The sequence below is a fragment of the Arachis ipaensis genome, chromosome B9, assembly GCF_059453495.1.
Source record: "Arachis ipaensis isolate K30076 ecotype BB chromosome B9, ASM5945349v1, whole genome shotgun sequence".
Classification (NCBI taxonomy): Eukaryota; Viridiplantae; Streptophyta; class Magnoliopsida; order Fabales; family Fabaceae; genus Arachis; species Arachis ipaensis.
In genome coordinates this window covers 132,724,077-132,730,273 of record NC_142444.1, presented here as the reverse complement: position 1 = coordinate 132,730,273, position 6,197 = coordinate 132,724,077, and positions in this window count along the sequence as shown.

Here is a 6,197-nt window from a genome sequence, read left to right as displayed (position 1 = left end):
GAATTAACGGAAACCATCAATATGGTCGATTCGGTTGACTATAAAAACTGTCTGGCAAAAAACTAACCAGAGAACTGGCGGTTAACCACTAGACCAACCCAACTTAGTTCACACAACCCACTTTATTTTCTAGTTTCTCATGGTAACCCATAACCTGACAGGTCAAGGACTAATCCATCACAAATCGGAGTTACATTTAAGGGTTTGCTGTTGTCCAATAAGTCGATGCATGCACAAGATGGGATCCAAACCTCTAACACTTGCTTGAGCGGACTAGTGAGCCAACCACTAGACCAACCCAACCTGATTCCTACAAGCTTACAACCCAAAATTTAGATCCCAACAAACATACCAAAGAGACTACAGAGCCCTTCTCCATTATACCAATCCTCCAGACTAGAAAATAGACACACAAATCAAGATAAAACAAGATATAACACATCTCATTACAAACCAAATCACCAACAACCCACAATTAAAACAAAAAACTAAGATAAAGATGGAAAGTGGCCCATGTCCAAAAAAAGAAGAAGCAGAAGATGCAATTGCCTTTGAAAGATTAAGGCAAGAGAATATGACAGTGACTGAGTATGCCAAGGAGTTTACTAGAGTTTCTAAGAGTGCTCCGTTGATGCGAGAATTAGTGTTGATCTAGAATTTCACAAAATAGAATCTCTTCGTTGTAAGTATAGCCCAAATTAACGACTAACTCCCACCATCAAAGTTTAATTTTTTAAATTAAAATAACCAAGAGTAATTAAACCTCGGGTCGTCTTCCCTAGGAACTAGTGACAATAAGTGCACAATTTTGGTTGTGAAAATCAAGGGGTATTTTCAATAAAAAAAAAGCAAACAATTAAAGGAATTAAAGAACACTCAAAATTGCAATTAATAAACTAATAAAGGAATAAAAGAATTATGTATATAATATAAATAAGTAAAGCTTTAAAGTGAGAGAAATGTGGTTCAAAACATAAATGGAACCTTGACTTGGGATGAGTTATGGAATTCCTTCCTTGCCATAACCACAACTATGATAATTATGATGGATTAATCTCACCTAGTCAACCCTTAACATTGAAGAGTAAGTCAAGTGAGAATAATTATTATTAATCCACAAATCCTAGCTAACTTATTAATTACCTTTGGTAAAAAGCTAGCGTTAGTGGAAACAATAACTAACAACCCAAGAATTATCACTAAATGTCGGACATTATGACTCTAGTATTCCATAAATTCACTTCCCCAAGCCAAGGGGTGGAAATCTACCCCATAATCAAAATTGACATTTCATCAAACACATGGTAGGCATATTCACAAAACATGGCAAAATTATAAAATTACTTGAAATTATGAACAACCAATTATCAAAATCAATAAAGGCAACTCAACAAACATAAAATAACCATCAAACATCAAATTCATGAACTAGAACTCAAAATTGCAAAAGTATATATATTGATAAAGGAAATTGAAATATAAGAAGGTGTAGAACAAGTAATGTAATAAAAGAAAAAATTAAGAAATACTTACAATGGAAATAAGCAAATATCCAAAATCAAAATTGGAGAAATGCAAAATTGTAGTATAAACCCTAATTACATCCTAAGAAAAATTGAGAGAAAACCTAAGCTGAACTACCCTAAAAACTATCTAAGTGTATTGTGTAATGTATGGTATCAATGGTTGTTGCTAATCTCTCCCTTATATGCTTCAGCACTTCAGAAATGGGCCTAGAAAGCCCCAAATTTGCGAGCCACGTGACTTTTTAATGAAGTCACGCGCAGGAACTTGTGCGTACGCACACATGCTGATTTCCTCTTGTGCGTACACACAGGATGTTGTGCATACGCACACATGGCTGTGTGCTTCTCCTTTGTTTTCTTCATGTTTTCTCACAATTGCATGCTTATCTTCCACTCTCATCAAGCCATTCCAACCTATTATACCTGAAATCACTCATCAAAATCATCAAAGCATCGAATGGAATGAAAGTGGAATAAAATTGATTAAAATAAGCACAAAATAGCATGTTTTCACAATTGGACATAATTTAGAGAGAAAACACAAAAGTATGCTATTTAGATGATTAAATGTGGGTTTATATAATAAATTCCACTCAAATCAATCCAAAATTTATCGTCAAATATGGATTCATCATCCGTACTTGGTGAATTCAGAAGAGATGAAAGTTCGTCGGTTCATTTGTGGGTTGGCAGAACCTATGTTCACTACTCTTATGCCTAAAGTCGGACGCATGTCTTTTAAAGATATCCTAAAATCTGCTTATGGAATTAAAGCTGGGATAGCGGAGATAAATGCTTATAAGGATGTTAGTAAGAAGCCCAAGACGAAGGGACAATTTTCTGGTGGATCTAGTTCAGGAGGATTTCAGTCTCTTCATGGTCAGACTAATCAGCAAGGTTATTCGGGTTATCAAGCTCGTCCTCAAACATCTTTTGGTGGGGTTGCTTCTTCTGGATTTGCTCCGATGAGTGTTTCGAGTCCCAGACCTTTTGTTAAGGGCACTTCTCAATCTAGTGCACAGGGTTCGAATCAGACAAGGCCAGCTTAGCCCTACTACCATCAGTGTGGGAGTTACCATTCTGGTATATGTTTCAAGGCCACTAGAGCATGTTTTAATTGTGGCCAATTTGGTCATCTCAGGAGAGATTATCCTAATTTTAGAGGAGGCTTTGCTCCAGGTATTGCACGTCCGACAACACCAATGTCATCATCTTCAGCTATGTCTATTAGGAATTCTTCTGGTCTTAGTGGGAGAGGAGCTAGTGGTAGGGGTCATGTAAACCCCGCTAAAATTAGTAAATAATTAGTCAATAAATCGAATTTTAATTAGGAAAATTAAAAATGTAAATCTAATATTAAAATAGGGTAGAGCTCTTCAAAACAAAAATTTTGACACTAATTTCGAAAAATTTGGCCTAAGATTGGATCGAACCGATTGAACCGGGCTCGTGGGCCCAACCAGACCCAATCACTTAAATGGACAGAAGCCATCTCCTTCCCCATTCAGCAAAGAAACACGCTGAACAGCCTTGGGGGAGAGGAGAGCTTCCTAACCCTCACCTCCACTTTAAACCACCATAACTCCTTCGTTCGAGCTCCGATCGCCGCACCATTTGCGGCCACGTGTCCAGCGCGTTGAGCTCTACGTTTCTATCGGATCAATTTCACGGGTAAGCCACAATCCCATCTCAAATTCTCTACCCCCTTTTGATTTTCGAAATTGTGCCCTTGTAATGAGATTTTGTCGAATTTGGTATTCTAGGTTCGATTTAACTTGCGGAGTTTATCGGGCTTGGGTTATTTTGCTCGTGGGTACGGTAAGGATCACTAACCTTAGCCAATTCTTGATTTTATTATGTGAATTCTGAATTTTGAAGTATATATGTGTAATAGGTGCGAACTAGGTATATATATATATATATATTGGAATTGATTGGGGGCATTTGGAAGCTTAGCGGAGGATTGGTGCTAAGGTTTTGGTGATTTTTTGAAACTTAGAAGGCTGTGTGTGTGTGTGGCTTAAGTGGCTACCTTGGACTAAACGCGGGAATCGGCTAAGGTATGGTTTAGGTTTTGCGTATTTAATATATAATGTCCTGTGAAAACTTAGGCTAGATGACTATAGGATAAGTTGAAATGCAGGTGTATATTTAATGTTTAGTATCTTGTTGATGAACATGTTTGGTTTGGTAGTTGTTGGATAATTGGTGATATGATAGATTATTGTGGTTTGATACTTGTTGGTTGGTTGCTGATGATTGATGGATTGTTGTTGAATGATTTGAGGATATAAGTAAATAAATTTAAAGGTTGTGACTTATAGTTTTGAATGATAGATTTTGGGGAAATGTATGAGTTTTATTGTTGGTATGAGGCATAATTGTTATGGTGATTGTTATGTTAAAGAAGAAGGACATATTGTGTTGGAAAGTGCAGGTTTGGTGATTAATGGCATAGGATTTGTTTTGGTTAAAAATGAGGTTTTGAAAGTTTACAAAAAAGTTATTTTTGGCCGAACTTTGATGAACTATAACTTGGCTTCTGGACCCTCAATTTGTTTCCAACTTGTTTTAAATGAACATTGGGTTCGTAAAGTTTATGTCGTTCGAAGAACGAAAGAAAAACGATTTAAAACGATCAAGTTATGCACGTCGGAAGTTTTGGTGTAAAATATGTATTATGCAGGTGACTATTTCATGGTTGTGCAGCTTTCTGGGTGATCTGATGTTTTTTTTTTTTGAAAAACGTACGTCCACGCGTACGCGTGGCCCACGCATACGTGTGGCATGGAATTTTAAACTGTGCGTGCGCAAGAAGCCCATGCGTACGCGTAATGGACCAGCATGCATGACCATACGTACACATGACATGATGTTCTCACCTACGTGTGCACATGGTAAAGGAATGCACGTGCGAGCTGCCTTTTTATACTCCCACGCGTACACGTGGACCTGTTTTCTGCAAAACCAGATTTTGAATTTTTAAACCGAATTCTAAACTTCTAAACCTCTATTTTCATTCTTTTAGTTTCAAATCATAGTATGAGGTCTAGTATTAGGATGGAGATAGAAAATTGGGATAACTTGGCAGTGAAGTAAAATAGGAAATTGATGAATCAAGTAAAAAAAATGGGTGTTATTGGAGTATGTATGATATTATGGCATGTATGATATGCTTTTGCAAGTTTATAATGGTTATGAATATTATTGTGGCTTTATATACTCATTTGATCTGAGATACGAGTTTCCCTGAGTAAAGTACCGTGGCTTGCCATCACGTGTTCCAAGTCGATACTCGATACTCTGTTGACCTTACGTTGTAAGGGTGACCGGGCACGTATAAATTCTCGGGAATAGATATCCCCCATTGAGTGAGATATAAATGAATGAATGATTGTATAAATGATGAATAAATGAGAAATCTATGCATAGACTCATGGGGATGCACGGCGAGGGACAGTCTAAGATTTTTGGACTTGTCAGGTTGGCTGGATAACCGACAGATGAGCCTCATCAGCCATAGGACAGGCATACATCATGTGCATTTTGTTTGTTTTGTCTGCTATGCATTACTTGGGATTGCCTAATTGAATATATATTATGCTAACTGTTATATTTGCTACTTGCACTATCTGTTTCCTACTTATGCGTGAAATTGTTTGGTTGTTTGTCTCTGCTGAATCAATGGTGATCGGTTTGGTGTAATGTTAGGTTTAAAATAAGTAAGGTTAGAATTCTTAGGGTCACTACCCCTTTTATGGCTTCTACTTAGAGGTTTAAGTTTTATAACTATATGTTGGCGTTCTAGGATTGCCTCTGGCATTTTCAGGACCTTATATATTATATGCCTGGCACCTTTACCATGCTGAGAACCTTCGGTTCTCACCCCCATACTGTGTTGTTGTTTTTAGATGCAGGTCGAGAGGCTCCTCACTAGTGGTGCACGACATTGTGATCTCAGGCAACGGCGCCAAAAACTCTATACGCACGTCTTAATAAATCATTTTTCATTCACAACTTCGATACAACTAACCAGCAAGTGCACTGGGTCGTCCAAGTAATAAACCTTACGTGAGTAAGGGTCGATCCCACGGAGATTGTTGGTATGAAACAAGCTATGGTCACCTTGTAAATCTCAGTCAGGCGGATATCAAAATAGTTATGGAGTTTTCGAACATAAATAATAAATAGATAGAAAATAAGGATAGAAATACTTATGTAATTCATTGGTTAGAATTTCAGATAAGCGTATAGAGATGCATTCGTTCCTCTGAACCTCTGCTTTCCTGCTGTCTTCATCCAATCAATCTTACTCCTTTCCATGGCTGGCTTTATGTAAGGACATCACCGTTGTCAATGGCTACTTTTTATCCTCTCTGGAAAATGGTCTGATGCGCTGTCACTGCATGGCTAATCGTCTGGAGGCATCACCCTTGTCAATGGCTACATCCCATCCTCTTGTGAAAATGGTCCAAATGCTCTGTCACAGCACGGCTAATCATCTGTGGTTCTCGATCATACTGGAATAGGATTCACCCTCCTTTTGCATCTGTCACTACGCCCAGCACTCGCGAGTTTGAAGTTCGTCACAGTCATTCAATCCCAGAGTCCTACTCAGAATACCACAGACAAGGTTTAGACTTTCTGGACTCTCATGAATGCCGCCATCAA